At 37.9% G+C, this 19,192-nt stretch overlaps 1 protein-coding gene across 2 annotated transcripts in view; it reads left to right on the top strand.

The window, feature by feature from the left end:
- PLCB4 (phospholipase C beta 4) overlaps window positions 1-19,192 on the top strand; it is a 209,215-nt gene that overhangs the window by 89,656 nt on the left and 100,367 nt on the right. Inside the window, exon 3 of one of the 2 annotated variants that reach the window (XM_075147728.1) lies at window positions 3,289-3,410. The exons of the other annotated variant lie outside the window; for it this stretch is intronic. The gene's annotated coding sequence lies outside the window, so the exon portion shown is untranslated. The remainder of the gene's footprint in view (window positions 1-3,288; window positions 3,411-19,192) is intronic. 2 annotated transcript variants of the gene reach the window in all.

The following is a 19,192-nucleotide window of genomic DNA, read 5'->3' as shown; positions in this document are numbered from 1 at the left end:
TTCCTCCTCTCTCACAGAAGTAAAGAGATGATCTTACATAAGCGTTTGAACTGTGAATCAGGGAGTATAGCTGGCACTGGTTAGGCATGTGATAGTCTCTTGGGAGGCTAATTAAACTGAGGTGAAATGATCATATGAATCTTAATTTTTGCAAATTCATATGCTTAAAAAAAAAAAAGACTATATAGAGTTCTCGGTTACATTAGTAAATGAGTGCGATTGTCTTCCATTGTGATTTTCAGTTTTGCATTGTGCTTACTCTAAAATGCATGCTGCTGTCACAGACAGTAGTAGTGTACTTTAATCTCCCATTGAAATTCTTGTGAAAGAGTTTGTATGTAGGGTGCAGGAACATTTTGACTGGCTGAGTATATATTACTTAAATCACAAAAAGTTTTGGGATGTGGCCAGATTTAAGCTAACAGGAAGAGGAATTTGGTCAAGAGATTCTGTTTCTTGTCAGTAGTTGGGTCCGAATCCTAGAAACACTCTCAATATATTGTGTTAACTCATTAATTTTACTGCAACTATCAAATAAATCTAAATATAGGCGTAAGCACTGGTAAGTATTAGCCAGCTCGTTCTATTAACTGAAGCATGCTGATGTCATTGAAGATTCCTTTAACAGTAGCTGCATTCTTTGGCTGTTTAGATACCATTTAAAAAAAAAATGCCTTAAGGCTCAGGCAGGAAGGAGTAGTGCCTACATGTTACTTATAATAAGCCTTGGCAATCAAGAAGAAGTTGTAGATCAACTAATTATAAGTTGTTGGTTGCCTGTCTGTCATCTTATTACAGTGTTTCAATGACCAGAGATATCACAATTTCAGATTGAGAAAATCGATTTCATTTTCATTATGTTTAATAGTTAAACAATAGTGTTCTCTCTCTATAAAATGGTAAACACGGAACAAAACTATGTTTTGGAAGTTCAGAAGATCAGTGTATTGTATGTGTTTCTTTGCTTAGTAGAGGTTCCCTTTGTTACATCTTTCAAAAATCATGGATTAAGGCCCCATTTCAATTTATTTTAACAACATCAATCTCATAATACCAGCATAAGCAGAATACCCCGCCCTCAAGGCACAGAGTAGTTGCTAAGTGAAACTAGCTGTAATATGTGTAGTTAACCCTTTGGAACTATTTGTATTAGTAGTATTGACGTCATAGTTGGACCTTGCTAATCACATCTTTGTTTAGATGGGACTACATGTAGATCTGTCTTGAAAAGCTCATGTGTTCTCATTCTTCCTTAATTCCTTGCATCTTTTTAATCCAGGCTGAAGTTGGATTGAAAATTTTAGGTAGCAAATCTCATGCAAGTATTATAATTTATTTCAGTGACCTAAACATGATGATAAGGATTGTGTGGAAAAGTGCTTTGGTCCCTAGTTTGTTTTCTATTTTAAACAGCACTAAGCTAAAATTAAGTGTATTTTGCAGCATGTAAATAATTGTGTTCCTATTTTTTGGGCATCCTTACTTTTATAATAATTAATTTCAAATCAGTTAGACTAAATTTAAAAAAGAAAAGAATTTCAAAATTGTGTAAACTGGAAACTGTAGCAAAAACATTTACCAGTTTTCTTTCAAACTTGCAATGGCTTATTCTTTAAGCAAAGTATTCCCAGCTGAGTTGCATAAGCTGGAATGCTGGCCTTTCGAGATTACTTCTGTCCGCTGGCCCAGCATGTGCTGATATCTTAGCTGTCACAGCATGCGTGTTTTGTCATTTCTGACAGAGCCTGCACATCTGAATTCCTGATTATAGGTCATACTGGAAATCGGTATTTTTAATTACTGCTTGTATTTCAGGGAAGAAAAAAATCATTTAAAGTACTGTGAACTTGCCAGAATTCTTAAATTAATATCTACTGCTGAGTTTTCAAAGAGTCTGAAGGGAATGTAGCTTCTCTAGGTGTCTTCAAGAAATTAAGACAGGGCTTAATGCAAGTCCAGTACTAAAGCTAATAATCATACCTGTTTTGGTTTTGTTGTTTTGGTTTTGTTTTGGATTGTTTTTTTTATTATAGTCCTCCCCATGACTTCTGAATGCGTGGTAATTACTGGAGTTTGTATGCTTCCTAATTGATTATGGTAACAAAATTCTAGGAAGGATTTGTTGGGGTACCCAGTGTTGGGCACAGAACCTCAGAGGAAGTGTGGTCCCTGGACAGAGCTGAAAGGAGAGAGATGGTGATTAGAGTATGAGAAAAGAGGAAAGATTGAATGAACTGGGATTGTTTAGCCTGAAGCAATAAAATCTTCATATTCAGATTGCCAGTTGGATTTTTGATTGCACCCAGTCATCAATGAGAAAAACTGATAGCAGCTTATCTGTGTCCAGTGGTACTTTTTGTCTTTTGACATTAACAATACTTACGTGTGTTCCGAGGTTGCTAAGGGACAATACCTATTGAGTAGCAGTAAACATTCGCTAAGCAGCCATGTTCATTGCCTCTTTTCAGTCTCTTATAAATCTACAGTGTGTCTCATGTAAAGGGCAGCACCAACCAGCAGTGCATCTATTCAGAAACGGCTTGTAGATGAAAACTGAGTAACTTCATTGCCTCAAGAGTTTGTTTCAAATTTGTCATTCAAAAATGCATGTAATTTAAAACAAAAAATACCAGCTATTCTAACAGTGAGGTAGTCATTAGCCATTAGATATTATCTTGTCAGTACTGTACCACCTTGTTTTGCCCTTTTCTTTAAGGTTTCCCTTCCTTAAGTGTTGCCTCATAACGGTTCATTTCCTCAGTGGCCATTAGATGCAAAACTGTACTGATCCACTGAATATCAGCTTTACACTTATTTTACTGATGTCCAGTGCTGCCGCTTGTTGCAAATGTAGTACATGGGAGAGCAGATGATGATTGATCACTGTGCACCAAAATTGATGTTCTCAGTATTATCCTACCTGAGACCTCTCTGAGACATCCTGTTTGTTATATTGTGCAGCAGACATTTGACATATCTTTGCAAGCTCATACAGATGGTGTCCAGTTTTGGTACCTCCCTCTGTGCTGTGAGGTAGGTTGCAGGTTGCCAGACTTGTCCAGATATCTGTTGTACTTTGGGATAGTGCCAGTGGGATCTGCAGGTCTCTCCTGCAGATGCATGAACAAATCTCCCATGGGAATGTTTTTCTCTTCCATCAGTCATCTGGAGCTCTTGTAGGCAGACTTGATGAATTGCATCAGGTAAAAATACCTGTGCTTCCGTGAGCAGTACGGAAGTATATTTCCAGCATGCCACTTTCCGATTGCCTGCCTGCTTGTCTCCTAGTGAAAGTCTGGGCTATGTCTGGAGCTCCAAAGGATCGTTCATTTTTGGATGCTAAGCTCTGATAAGATGCCAGCACTCTACAACAAAAGCACAGATATGAAAATTCACTCCAGTGTCTTACCGTGAGTACTTAAAAGCATTATGAGAAATGTCTGCTGTGTTTCTCTGCTTTCTTCAAGATGCTTCCAAGTTTCCAACTGTTTTTTTTTTAATTATTATTGTCTTTGTAAGTTGTGACATTAATTTTTCCATAAAGTGACAACTAGGCTATGAAGCAGATGAAGCTGCCTGTCCTAAACACTGTATGGAGCGAGCGTGTTGTCAGCTGCCTCTCTCATTAGTCATCCTTAGCATTAGATAATTTTATCAGTTGAATAACTTTTAGACAGATTACAGTATCTGAAAATGATCATTGGAAAATTGATCATTGGTTAATCATGGGTTTTAAATACTTGAGAGGTTTCTGCAAAGAGAAAAGGAAAAATCCATATACCATGGTGTCTAGAGTAAGAAATATGGAAATCTTTGACGTGAGGATTATTTAAAGTAGGAAAAACTTTTCCAGGGTAAAGGATCGTGAAACACTTGATTAGGTTGCCTGTGGAGCTTGTTGCCTTTGGAGCACTGAAGGCGTTTATGTGAAAGTTAATCATGTCTATCAGAATGGAGTGGGTTTGGCCATTCCAGCAGCTGGTTAATGGAGTAGATGACTTTTCTGAGTTTCCTCTAGTACAAGGACTTAATGTTTTTTGTTGTTGTTGTTTTGGGTTTGGTTTTTTTTGGAAGGAAGAGGTATTCTGATGAAAACTTTATTCTAAAGACACGTTCAAAAGATGTGCATTTCCATCAATTTAGTACTGCAGAGTTTGGTGGCTTTCTATATGAAAAGATGCGCGTACCTTTTAAAAACATCTTTCATGAAGCTAGTGTCATTATTTAATTTAACAAAAAATGTTGAAGTTGTTATACATTAACATCAGAGATCTGCAAAACTGCCTGAAATCAGATATTTACTGACTTACTGTGATTTAGTGTGTCAGTCATTTATTAAAACTAACAGCTGTGTCCCTTTGCCCAAGACTTGCAATCTTCTAAATCCTTTAGAAACAATTAAATTTTGCACAAAAATTTTAGTCTGGTTAACTAACAAAATAATGAGGTATCTCAACAGTCTGTGCATTGAATAATGCAAGGTTTTTTTTATATATATAAAATCTTTATGTATGCATGTGTGTATATATATACACACACATATATATATACACACATATATATATATATAAAAAATCTTAAAACCTGCTGTTAAAACACAGACCATTCAGTCACTAAATGTCGAATTTAGAAAAACTTACTTATTCTACGGAGAGAAATAATTCAAAGTAAAGTTACCCAAGAGCTAAGATCTTATCTAGTAGCAGAAGCTGTACTTGTTAATTTTTCCAAGCATGTAGAGGACAGCAAGAGTTTATGCTGAAAAAAATCAGATTAAAATGAAGCTGGTGTTTATTCTTCATAATCGTAGTTTACCACTAGTCACATCTTTTGCAGCTGACACTCACTTTGATATGCTATTATACTTGATGACATCTTCATATTGATTTTAATCTGTCCTTTTAAGTCTGCCCAATCTATTTGTACTGTTCCCCCTATGTTAAGGATCACTGCAAATAGGAGTAGGAGACTTGCTACCTTTAATATGACTGAAGCCATATTTTCAAGCAACACCGTTCTGGTAAAGCACTCGCAGTGACAGTAGTAATAAAGGTGATTTAATATAGAGGGAATTACAAAGCTAAGCAAAAGTTTAAGTCTTACTATAAATTACAGATTCCTCTGCAGCATTTAGATTGTGAATATTTGGAACGTATCTTGGGAAAATGGGTTTGGATCCAAGCATATTCAAAACATGGAATAAGAATGAATGAGAAACCTGCAAATTAACATTAAAATATTGCAAATCCAACATGATGACGTTATGGATTTTACTTTGGCTCAACTATTAGAAATGACCATTTTGATTGAAGTGTACTGAAATGAAGTAAAAGCAGGGTGATTATTTAATCTTTAACTTGTATAATAATGGAAATCTGTTAGATATTTCTGTTGGGATAATTCTCAAAATAGATTGGGATAAATCCTGTGATGACAAAAACCAAAAATGTATGCTTTATACTTGGAAAGAGGTTCCGGGCTGTCCTGGAAGAATTTGGTAGGTACTGTGGCAGCGTGTGACATTTAGAAAGTTGACCTTATGAACAAGTCAAAAATAATAGGAAAATTATTAGTAAGCATTTGTGATGTTCAGAGGAGTGGACCAGGAGATCCAGGTAGAATTTTGACCCCAGGAAGAAAATGACAGTGTCCTCAGTACGTTCAGAGGAACTGGACTTTCAGGGACCTAGCTGTGCTTTGATGCAGTTTTGACTTCATGCGTTACATGGGCTAGATTTGCAAGTGTATTTTAACATGTAGTAGTGCAAGTAATGATTCACTGGAGTTTACAGAAGGGTGTGGGTTAGCTGTGTCTCAGAGGTGATTCTGGCCATTTCACGAAACATTATTATTATTATTATTATTATTATTATTATATCCCTGTGCTCCTGTGGAAGTGTAGTCCATGGTTTTCAAACCTGTAGATCAAGTATCTGTATACATCTAAATGAGCAAACTTCTCCCAGCTGACTTTTGGGGTATGTATAGGTGCTTAACTGAAAGCACATATGTAGTAGATGTGCAATGTCAGATTAGGTGTTCTGGGGAAAATAGACCCTCTGGTATATAAAATTAATACCATTACACATCTGGTGGATGATAAATAAAATTATTCTCTTAGATCATCTCTGTTTTCTGCCATTTATGGTCTTTTTCTTGTCTGTGAGAGGTGTCTGTTTTTCTGGGGAGCTTTCCGACCATCTGATGAACAATGCTGTGTATAGTCAAGTTTATTACTGTACTAGAATTTGATTTTTAAATCCTGAAGAGATTTAAAGAGGAATTCTTCCCTTCTACCTCTTCATCTTCCTTTGTTTTTTTAAAGGAGTTGAATGTATATACAATATGCTGAAAATTAAGGTAAAAATATCAAATGGTGGTTTTTTAATTTAAGATCATTGATTCCTCCTGCTGTATATATAAATTTTACTTCAAGAAGCTGATTAAGTATATGTCAGCATACGTTAAAAAAATAAGATTAGTAGTCTGTGAAAAAGGTAAAATTGTACTATTTATTATAAGATTTGGGTGGAGAAAAATGTCTTTGAATTCACTAGCGTTGTCTAATATTTCCTCTTCAATTGATTTTTTTTTTTCCGGCTTTACCATTTATTGCCATTTTTTGTCCATCGGAAATCTATTTCAGTGGTTTTCAATGAACAGCATAAGATATAAGCATAGATTTTGTCACTATGTATTGCTATGAAGCAGAAGAATGTTACGTTACACGAGAGTAGGAAATGAAACAAGTTAGCTTTAATTTTTCTCCCTTCTTTCTGAGAGGTAGTACTATATATGGCACTATATATATATGAAGAGTACACTTCACGTGTATAAAACAAGAATTTATCACCAGAAAGAAAAAACAAGGTGAAATGAAGATGTTACATAAGATCACCTTGCTAATCTTAAAAAAAAAAAAAAAAAAAAAAAAAAAAATTCTCGGTGCCTGTTAGCTAAACTACATTCTCTAATCCTGAAACGTTTTTCTTTTGTAAGATGCAAAGAAACAAGATTCTGTGATGTTAAAATGCGGTGAATGTGTAATGTATCCAAGACTGTACTCATGTTACTAATTATCTTTAATCAAGTTTGTCCTGTTGTCCGCAATGCACAGAAACCTTCCTTAAGTGCTATCACTTTCAGTTCATTCCACCAATATTCCTCACTGTTCTTCTGGTTTTCTGGTTAATATTGATATTAACAATATCTATTCCTGTTGTTTATTCTTTATTATTGGTTATGTATAAGAAAATAGTCCCCATGATTGGGTTTAGCAGAAATTCAATCTCTAGATTCTGTATGTTTTGAGGTAATGTTCTGTTGTATTCATCCTACACGAAACAGGCAATGCAATTTAGTAAGACTTGCTAGTAAGGCATAAATGCCATTTCATTAAGCAAGTGTGACTGCCCTGTGAGGAAAATCAAAAGTTAGATGAGATCATCTGGTTCTTCATGAAGGTATACATCCACTGGTTTTCAGTCTCTGTGACCCTTTACAACTGTTTTCGTGTCATACTTTGGTCCAGCATCAGAAGACTATTTTAAAAAATATTAATTGACTGTATTTACATTGGAACTGTGCAAAGACCTTGATAAATGGTATATAATTAAGAGCTGAGCAAAATTTTCACAGACAAAGCAAATGATATTGGCTACTTTTTACCTGGAGATTTCTCAGGTTAGTGATTCTGGATCCAGCATCCCTCTGTCCTTCTGACTAGGTCTATATTCTTTTTTCATTTCTTAATCTTTTTTTTTTTTTTTAACCTATAAGTGATCTTCTGTGATTCATTCTGCACCCATCTCAAATGTTTGGCAAGCAACTTTTTTTCCTCCTCTGTCAGAAGATGAATAAAATATAATTCTACTGATGCTTCAGGTGGCTTGTATCACTTGAGACATGCAAGGTGCTTCAGAGTACATTATGCTGATGAGAAGCGTCTGTTACTGCTAGAGCTTCAAACTCTTTATGCAGCTAGAGCTGTATGAAACCATGCAAACTAACTGCTCAAGAAGTATCCAAAAGGAGTAACTAAAATTTTTGTGTGTGTGTTTGCATTCATTTATTTATCTCTGATCTTAGCGATACTTCAAAGACAGTCAAGTCAGATTTCCAAGTTTTAATTGCAACCATGTGGAAGATAGATGCAGAGAGTCTTGTTTAATCATGTGCTGTCAAGGGCTTTGGGAGAAGCAGAAAATGTTGTGAAAATTGTGATGAAACTGAGTGTTTCACACAGGGTGATACTGGCTGATCCTCTGCCAGCAGAATGATTGGGACTTGCAGCCTTTGCACCACCCAGGTGTCCCACCATCCTACTTCTCTGTCCCTGAAGTTGACTGAGCGGTTATGTTTCATCTCTGTATGTTGCCTGTTACCATTTGTAATTGTTTGCTTATGTCTTTTACAGAACAAGAAAAAAATAGGTTTGACATATTATTCAAGATGTTCTTGAGATGGGTCACTTGAATCTAGCAAGTGGGTTGCTTACATTGAAACATTGCTTGCAAATGCCTTATGGGCTTCTCTTGGGTCCTTCCAAAGAAGTGATACGTAAGCTGAACACAGGTTGGAGTCAGTGAGGAAAAGTGCGTATTTTTTCACAGTTGAATTTGCTTTAGTTTCCTGAGTTTCCGTTTCAACTTAGTCCTTAAACATGGTTTTATTGAAGTAAACTTTCAATTTTAAAGGCTAGAGTACAAATCTGGGGCTTGGATTTCACCCATGCTTTGCTGAAGTAATCTTTCTTTGTAGTGCACCTGCCTGGAGAAAGTCATAGCTGGAAGAGAGAAATCTATTAAAGACCTGCATTTTCACCGTCTTGATATGTTACATAGGAGCAGGTAGTGTTTATACGTTGTGAAAATGAGTATTACACCAATACTGCTGGAGTAATTTATGGAGGATTCTGTAACTGCAAACCTATTATTCTGAACAAAGACAAGGGTACTGAAGAGTCTTTGAGAATATTACTGCAGTCTAAAATCATCTCTGATTGCTTCAAAGATTGCTTTGTGATATTTTAAGGCTTTCAGCCAGCCTGTTTTGAGTGGCTGTAAATGTACTGCGAAACAGCATTCACACTAGAGCATTCCAGCAGAAGGTATGTTTGCCCTACATACCGTAATGGGTAGAAATCCCCAAGATCCCTGGGCAAGCACTAAATGAGCTGGAAGCAGTCTAGCTGTAGTACCGTGGAGCTCTGTGTGGCTGAGAAGCAGACTAAATTAACCTGCACAGTGAGGTTGCTTCTAGCACCCCAGCAAGCGTGGCAAAACACTGCCAGCTCAGAGCTGACTTGCACATCTACATGTTACACTGCACAGCATAAATGTGCCCACTGAAGACTTGAATAAAGCATTCATGTGCTATTGTAGTCTGAGCTGCTTTTTCTCCGATACCAGCTTGTCTATCAGGTATACCTGATCTTTGACCAGTGTTACCACTGAGGGATCACCTAGTTCCAGTTGGAAACATCACTTAATTCATGCCAAAAGATTTTGGTGTGTGACCAAAATGGTGGATTGAGGCATCACATTCTCCAAGAATCCTCTGTACTCTTGATGCAGGAAAAAAGGGATGTCTCTTAATACCCATGTGTGGAAAAAAAAAATCTTCTTTTTTTTTTGTTTTGTTTTCTTGTTTAACATTAACTGAAATTTTAAAGATGTAGCACACTTTTTCAAGAATATTTTTATAAACAACATTGAGTGAACTGATCTCATGGCATGTCGTCTTTAAAGCAGGTCTGTGAGGACTTGTCTTAATTTCAGCCACAGGTATGATTACAGAGTGGGTGGCTTTGCTCTGCAGTGTAGTATTGCTGATTAGACGTTGTGTTCAATTTGTGGCATGTGCCAGAGACCGCAGTCATAGGGGTTCAGGTAGCATGGCTGGAGCTCTTACTTATAGTTGTGCATTTTTGTTAGCTTTGTGGCAGTTTTTATTCTGGTATATCAACCTGGTTTATATCCTGGTTTCATACTTCTGCTCCGAAACAAAGCCACACCTTCTAAGAAAAGCAGGTTCAGATAGAAATTGAATTACCTTGTGCCTATCAGGACCCAATCTGAAAGCAAAAGGAAGTCTGATTTCTTTAACTGTAACAAAGTACTGTCCATTATAGAAGCTTGAAAAGAGTGGCCTTTGTTTCCTAGATCTCATAGTTCTGCCACAGTGATGGGTTTCCCTGAGTAACTTACTCCTTCTTATCTTGTGTGTAAATTTGGATTTCCGATGGAAAGTGCAGTTTCTCTGCTTATCACATCCAGTACCTGCATGATCTTATATTCAACCTGATTTTCAAGTATTGCCATCTTGAACTTTAAAATCAGGTTCTTCTTTAACCGTAGCTTCAAAAACAAACTAAGAATAAATTTTGTCCGTCTTTGTTCCGCTTAATAGTTCTGCTATCTGCTTCTTTATGTTCACACAGGATTTATTTAAAAAAAAAGTGGCACTTGAAAATGTTTCAACTTACCAGCTATTGTAGCTGTAGCTGTGGGTTTGCTTTTTTACATTACAGTAAACAAGTTCTTAAATGCCTTTGTAAACAGGTAAGTTTCTACTTAAAGCAGAGTTTCCAGTCTGTTGTAAAATTTACAGAAATAGCAAACTTGTTTAAGAATTGATAGATCAGCCCAACAGTCCTGACAAAACGGACTGCAGAGAATCAATGCTGAGAGAAAGCATACTCAAAGTCAACCAGTTTTCAAAATCACAATGGTCTTTCCCAGTAGTGTGTGTGAGACCAGCTTGGCTGGCCCAGTATCGCAGTTTGCTGCCACCAAAAAAGTTGGTGTTCTTGTTTCTCTCAGCCACGCGCTGCCAGCATTTCCTTTATGCTGGTTCTGGTCATGACTCAACTCCTGTGTGACCAGAATACAGTGCACAAAGCTAGCAGAAAATAACAAGTGAATAGCTTTCCACCACCATACAGAGATGAACTGACTAAACTGGGAACACTCAGGCTAGCAGGAATTGGATCATCCAAAAGGAAGCAGAAGTGAGGGGTTGGATCGGCTCCTTTTATCATCCCTGATCACTCCAAAAGGGCTCCTTTTTTGCTGGCACTCTGAACAAGCAGCTGTGTTGCATTTTCCTGTTTTTTCTGCTGTTAGGTTACTCTGGTTACCTCTGATATGTGGTTGTCTCCAGCACAGACTGGTAACAATTAACTTGGGGACAGTGGTGTCCACTGCTTCTACCTGTTTACAAAGCTAATAGGTATCTGTGCCCTTAATGTGGTTAATCAAGGATACTCTGAGGTGGGCACAGTTAGTTCACACTTTCTCATATACAAATCTTTATGCATGTTAGTTTGCATACTGTGGTGAACAATATTACTGATTAACCCTTAACTAGCCCATGCTATCGAGATGTTGGAGAAAACGGTAGAAATGCAACTTTGAAAGGGAAAGCTGTAACTATAAAATCTGTTCTTTCTGCTTCTGTGCCAGCCACTTCTGTTTCAGGAGAAGCAGTAGCCTCTCTATTCCCTGTGCTGCTTTTGACTCCCATCCAAAAAAACCTCGCCAACAACCTGGTATCTCAGTAAGCACAGCCTGAGTGCCTGCTTTCAGGAGGCTTCTGCCAGCTGCTCAGCATAAAAAACTTGCAGACCACTCTCTGTGTTACTCGGGATAGCATGGGGCTTTCCAGAGAAACACCAGCTGGGCCTATTCCCTTCTCCCTACGTGTGCCATTTCACTCAGATGTCCAAAGGAACTGTGCATATATGGGGCAAAGAAGGGATTTAATTCAGCAGTGCCGTGATTATGCAAAGCACCCTCTGACATGGATAGGAACTGTACAGAAACAAAGATTGCAGGAGAGTGTGCTGTCAAAAGGAAAGATTTATTGATCTAAAACCTATGTTAATATTTATTTTAAGAAAACAAGCTTTTAACTTGTATGCGTAGTTATTTGACAGAAGACTCATTTTAGAGATAGGCACCTTGCTCGGTCTGTTCTCCATTGTATAGTGTAGTTGTATAGTATGCGAGTGCTTCAAAAACAATAAAATCACCTTCCCTGGTGATGCTGAAAAACCCTGTTCTTGTTTTTAACAGAAGGGAACATTGTGACTTGCTCAGGAAAAATAGTATTTTAAGGAGAATGGAAACCAGAAGTACTCAATGGTGGGCCAGTACCTTTACTGTACGGATCTTTCTGCCCACAGTTTTTTAATGTGTAAAAGCTGCCATTTTCTTCCCTTGAAACAACCTGAAACATAGATATTCCCAAGCCCTTAGTTGTTTTCCTGTGGTGTGGTCCGTTGTCTCTTCTTCAGCTCCTCTGATTGGCAGTGCACTTCATGGTCCGATCACAGAGAACAAGAGTTAGTTAGGATCTTGGATGAGGATGAAGAGCATTTTAAACAAAAAATTATCCTCAGGATGTTAAGACTGCTCTGTGAACAAATGGGGTGCAGGAAGATGGGAAATGGGACTTTGATACATGATTTGACAATCCAGTTGTGACTGTGCCAAAGTGATGTTTCTGTCGCATCACATTGGCCGTTAATTCTTTTGGCAAGTTGTATTTCCTATGGGAGTCAGCTACAATGAGTGGTGTCCAGGGATAGTGTTTCTTCTCAAGCTTTTTCCATGGTATGCAGCTTAGTTTCCAACATGCAAGTCACACATGCTGACAAGAATCAGATGCACCTGTTCCTTGACCATGACCCACTCCACAGATGCAGATTTATAGAGCCTAAAAAGAAAGGGCTGAAGGGCCTGTACCAGTTGAGCTGGGTAATTTCACTGCCAGAGGTATTTTTAGTATAAATTGTGTACTTACATCTAAGTTTAGAGTGATTGTAATTATGTCAGAAGTTTTGTTATACAAAAATAAGCAGCTGCTAAAGACTGAGGGCAACTAGGGACCACAAAGCATTGAATGCACTGATTCACATGTGGTAACACTTGTTCTAATGTGCCCATTGGGATTTCTTGCCTAAACTCTACCTTTACTGCCTGCTTCAGCAAAGCATCTTGCTCTTTATCAATCTTAACAGAGCTTCTTCAGTTATTTTTCAGCTTTTCTTGTTTGCTGGACTGTGAGAGGTGCTCTGTCATCTTTTCCTCAACAACATCTGCACATTGATTATAAATTCCAGATTTTTCCTTGCAAAGCAATGCTATACAGTATTGTATGTATATACTGTGTGTATATTCTTCACATTTCCCTGGGCTCATCTCTAAAATCTCAGAAGATGTATAAAGATACCAGAAATGCATTTATTGTATGTATGCAGAAAGTGTGGTCTGCAGAAGTACAGTATGCACATTATTGTGCTTACCAAGAAAGGAGCAAAGGGGTTTGCTAGCCAAGGGCAAAGAACTCTCTTCTTTAAGCTTTCAGTCAAAAAACAGTCTAGACATTTTTATCACATTAAACAGTCTAGAGCATTTAATAGGTATGTGACAGGAAGAAAAGCAGTCTGAACTAGCTGACCAGTTTTCTTATGGGAAAAGCCGGCTGGGCCCAAGTTTTTATACTTTGCAATGGCAGTTGTTATGCTGGAAATGCTTAATGGTGATATATGAAGCAAAGCTGGCTTTAGACATGTTAAAATGTTACACTTACTTTCTACGGGGTGTGCTGTGCTTTGCGTGTGATACTGCTCTTGGTTTTGATGGGCACTGTACTTGATGAGTGTGTGTGCCACTTGTTACTAAGTTGCAGGAGGCCAGAGTGGATAGTGGCAGCATTAGTTAAGCAGCACAGAACACTTCAGTGCATGCAGCCAGTGCAAATAGCAAAAGATTTTCTTTCTGTCTCTGCTAGGGGTCCCTTTATCAATTTTTATGGTATAATGGGTTGCATCTGTTGATTTCCATTGCATCTGATGGCTTCCAGACAGACTCCTCTGCCTTTGACCTCCACCCTCTTGTCTAGAATCAGTTCTCTCAGCTTCCCAGGCATTTTGCCCTTGTGTCCCTTGGTTTGTCTGGAGCACGGGGGAATACTGAACTCCTCATGTCCGGGAACCCTGCTATCTCTACTCCTGAACTGTCACAATAAATAACCCCAGTCTGTTATTGCCTGGAATGTTGGCACTGTTCTTGCCACTTCTTTCTTCTTTTACCCCCCCCAGACACCAGTGTTTTGTTTTGTTGGTCTTTCTTAGTGTATATTCCCCCCTGTTCCTTCCTTTCCAGCCTTATTGCAGAAACCCAGCTTCATACTTGGAATAATCTTTAAAAATAGCCTTGCTTGTGCTATCCCAAACCATTTCCATATCAGCTATTCCAAACTACCCACTGTTCTTTTCTAGCATTGTGAAAATGCGGCCACCTTCCCTTTTCATTTTAGCTGTATTGGCCTGCTCAGGCGCTTCATCATTCTGTCGAAGCCTGCGCCGGTGTCAGATATCCCATCCTTGCTTTCTGCATTTTTTCTGTTGTTGGTTCCCTCCTCCTCTTCTCAATTCTTGTGCTCTTCCCCACACATCTGTTTAATTTCTTTCTTCCCTAATGGTTGTCCAGAATCAAGAACATCTTCATATTCCAGCATGATGTGCGTACTCTCACCTTTCCAGGGAGAGACGAGAAAGAGCTGCTTATTTTCCTGCCTACGTGAGCATGTTCTATTACGTACCTGTCTCAGCATGAGGGGAAAGGGATCCTCCGCTCATACTACATGTGTTCCTTTCCACCTCAGTAGAAGTGGAGGTCCCAGAACCAGGTGACAATAAAGAACAGTGATGAGGAGGCTTGGAGAGGTAACAGCTCCCCCTTTTGTTTCCTGCTGTTCAACACTGAATTGCATCTTAATGTTAGGAATTTAGAGAAAGTCAGTCTCTTGCCTCTGGTGTCTCCAGCTGGTCCAGAAAAATCTGAATAAATTGGACCTCTCAGCATGCTGTAAAGCCTGCTGTTTATTATGAGATGTCAAATAAGTGTTCAAAATGGGCTGTGTACGTCAGCATACCATACCAACACTCTTGACTGGCAGACTGGCTCTCCTTTTTGTCTCCATACTGGACAAATAGGTTACATACCAACACTTTTATTTTTATCCCTTTTGGAATACTGTGTCAAATCATTCATTTGGAGCAATACAAAAATTGAGATGCCTTTCCTCCAGAAATTTTCATATAGATAATGAATAGTTGAACAAGCCAAAATGCATCCAGCAGGAAGATTTGGAGAAGCTGCTGGCTTGGAACACTCTCCCACCCCTCTCTTTAATAGTTGATATGCCTGATTTTACCCCATTATTTAAACAAGCAGTACATTAATATTCAGAAGGACATTTTAGGGACATTGTTCTCAAGTAATGTAAACAACTGAATACCTCAATATAGAGTATATAGCACTCTCAACTGTTTTATCAGATAAACTTCTCTCAGATGTCTCACACAGGCTCATTTTACGCCAAAGAGATAATAACTGTCAATTTGATAATGACTGATGTGACAGGAAACATAGCACAATGTCAAGAGAGTTTTTTAAATATTTGATTAGTAGAAACGTATATGCAGATTGCACGGTTTCTCTGAGGCAGGGGTTAGTGAAAGAGGCTGTGATGCCATGTTTTATGCATCCCCATCTTCTGTTTATGGTTGACTATGAACTTACCAGCTAACAGATTGGTGATGTTTATTTTTTATCCTTCGTCCCATTACCTGCACAATCTTTCTTATTCTGTCTCCATTGCTTTCAGAGCTTCTGGGCAGTGGCATAACGGCCATTTAAAAAAAAAATCTGTCTGAAACAAATTTACAGGAAATGCTTACTCTGCCACCTACCTACAATAACGAAGAAATAATAATAATAATAATAATTTAAAGTTGAGAACCAGTTGCTTTTCCTCTTGAATCTCTAGGAAATTAAAGCTAAAAATAGGTGATAACCTGCTATATCTCAAACATGGCTGTCCATGTTTGGACAGTTGTCCTGCTGGAAAGAGGGCTTCTAGATTTCCAAATTATAGGCAGCATTTTATTTTTAGCCTTGCCTAGTTGTGATGCATTGCGTTTAGAACTGTGGTAGTCTTGTCTTCAGCAAAATGCCCAGTTGTTTATTGACGAGTTAATACTGGATGTTATTGGTGATTAGAGGTGTATAACATAATAACTTCTAGCTCTGGGATATCTTGCTGTCAGTGTTTTCAAACTCTCTATATAGATAAATAATGAGTGTCACTAAGTGTGTAATTAAGACAAGTCTTGCTAGCCTCATTCTTTAAAGGGGGGTAAAAAGGAAAATGGGAAATGGCAAAGCATCCATCCAGGGCTCCAGAGCAGTCTGGGTAAACATCAGCTGTAACCCAGATCCCTTGACTCCCAGCTAGCCCAAAGGGGCTGTGTTTTTCCTGAACAAATGGTGGTGAATGTTGTTTCTGCATACAACAGGTGGAGTGTTTGGGAGTGAGGAAAATAGACAAGTTGAGCCTATATAACAGTATTTAGGCCAGAGAGTTTATGGGTTTTTTTCCCCATCTGTTAAATTCATAGTCATCCTGATTCATAGATCTGCTTTTTGCACAGTAATGTTGAAGTGCACACCATGGGCACCACGTGTGTTTCTTTTCCTGATACTGGCTGGGGGAATCGGAGAAAGAGCCTTAATTAAAAACAATTAGTATGTTCTGTTTCTTTCTGTTTTTTCTGTGATTTGAACCTGAAATCTTGGCAGAAAAAAAAATGAAACCAACCAACCAACCTACAGCTCTGAGGGAGCTGCAGTCTGCTCCAGCCACGCATTAGCTAGGGCAGGTTACAGCTGCTCTGCTGCTGCTCTTGCTTGAGTTCAAGTTCTGTTACTGAACTGAGGAAGGAAGAAAGGCTGCACCTACAAATCTCTGCTACCCAGGATTTGGATTTACCGCAGCCACTGGGGCTGGCTGGTCAGAAGGGTGATGGATAATTTCCATTCCAACCAGCTGATAATGCCGTGCCTGCATTCCCCTACCTCCTAGCTGAGATGAGACTTGACTCAGGGCAGGAGCCAACATGTGAGTGAGCAGGGTAACAGGGGAAGTAAAGGGTGATGAAAACAAGAAAAAGGGTATCAGGTGCAAGGAAGGAAGGAGTGTACTGATCAAATGCAGATACTAGGTATATGTTTCTTGTTTTTCATTCCATATTATCTTCTCTTGTTTAAAGAAGGGGATGCAAAACCCGCTATCTCTAGGGTGTAAGGTGGGTGCTGAGATGAAATCTGAGCAGCGTTGTGAATTCTAAGGTAGAGACAAAAATTTTCTGACCAGTTAAATTGCACAATGACAATCTCACCTAAAAAGTATAAAACCCCCTGTATTTTCATGGTGACTGTAGTTTGTAGGCTTTATCCAGGGTACCAAGAAATTTGTAATTAATTTAAACTTTCAACAAATACCTACTTTTTACACACTTCCAACTGTCAAATAATGAATGCAGCTTTTTGATATTAATGCATTTTAGATGATTGGAACAATTGCCAAAGAAGATCACCTTAACTTTGTCTGAAATTTTAAGCCAGCAATGTGGCTCATTCCTGTTTTCTCAGAAATCATCTAGAACACTGGTCAGAATTGAACCCTGCAAATTATAATGTCACTTTCCTAATTTTAGATTTTAAAGTAACGTCTATGTTCCTCACAGCTCATTAGTTTTTAAAATAACTGTATATTTTGAACAAACTCATATTAAGTCATGTCAAAACTTTAATAAAGTTTGGTTTGAACTAAAGTACCTGACCATAGAAGGGATTATTTCAAACACACAGAGATTTAGAAGTTATTACAAAAATGTGATCTTGACCTTTCATTACATTTTATTAATACAAGGTCTGAGTCTGTGTCATTGTTTGGAAACAGACAACTGTGTCCTCAGGACATGGTCATGGAGCAGCTGATATTTGTAGTTTGTTTTATTTTTGCTTGAGGTACTAGCTTGTGTTATTTCCAAAACTTTTCCTTGCACTTAAAAATGAAAGACTGATGGTACTAATCTGGTTTGGAAGTTTGTGTTGCGTTTTCTATGATATTTGTAGTTCATAATTCATCTTAGAGTTTTGTAGTTGATTTATGTCCTGGGATCCCTGAACTCTTGCATTCATAACAGGAATGATGCTCACTTAAGGTTATTTGGTGTTTGTCTGTACTCCCATCTGAATTCTACTTAGGATTTTAATTTCAAACATTTATTTGTGTCTTCCTATCACATTAAAGTACAGGAATCATTTCTGCTTGAGATCTTTTAGAGCACTAAGCCCCAGAAGGAGGCTAAAAAGAAGGAACTGAAGTTCTAAATGTCAAAATCGCTCATGATTTTAGTAAAAATAATTGACACAAATACTTCATACAGGTGTACCTAAAAGGGAGAAACACTACTCACTGACTTAAAAGATGTGTTATCTGTCAGCTACAGCTGAAACATCAACAGTAGAAATTAAGTACGGTATTAATTGCCCAAAGAGCATATTGAAGACACTGGTTTTTTAATAAATCTGACAAGTCCCTTTCCTTTAGGGCTCATTGCTGTAATTATACAAGGTGTCAGATTTTACAAGAGTGTAAAAAGAGAATTTGGGCTTAAGTAATTCAGAAAATATTTGAGATGTTTTGCAAGTACTACATATTTGTAATTTTTTTTTTTATTATTCCATGAAGTAGCCTTTGTTTTAACACTGTCTTCAACTGAAAGCCACAGAGTGAAGTAATTAAACTTAAAAGTCACTGCTGGTTAAATCAAGATACATTGTATACATACATCACATGCTATAGCAATTCAGAAAGATCTTGACAACTATTACACAAACGGTTGCTTTCATCAAAGTCCAGTTTGTTCTCTGTTACTATCTGGGAAGGAGATGGCTTCCAGGAAATGGGATGCTTGACATTGTACTAAAAATAAATCTTGAACACCTCTGACACGTTTGCTTAACTAAAGATAAAACTGTAGCATCTTTCACATTTTTAGACAACTTAATTTTATAAAAAAGTTTCTAGGGAAAGGTGGTTCATCATATGCTCATGTTATGAAATGAAGTTCACTTGAGAGGTCAAAAGCAAAAAGTTACCATTAGATGGATACTGAATAATATGTGTAAATGAAAATAAATTGTCATTTATTGTATGTTTTGATGAGTCAGATTGCTAAATTCTCCGTACAATTGACAGCATTATGAGCACGTCCCCTCCTGAAATCATCCCTTGGGAAGATCTGTGCCTTTCCCCTTGCCTTTTGCCTTTA

The sequence above is a fragment of the Calonectris borealis genome, chromosome 3 (assembly GCF_964195595.1).
Source record: "Calonectris borealis chromosome 3, bCalBor7.hap1.2, whole genome shotgun sequence".
NCBI lineage: Eukaryota > Metazoa > Chordata > Aves > Procellariiformes > Procellariidae > Calonectris > Calonectris borealis.
This window is presented reverse-complemented; position numbering and strand designations above follow the sequence as displayed.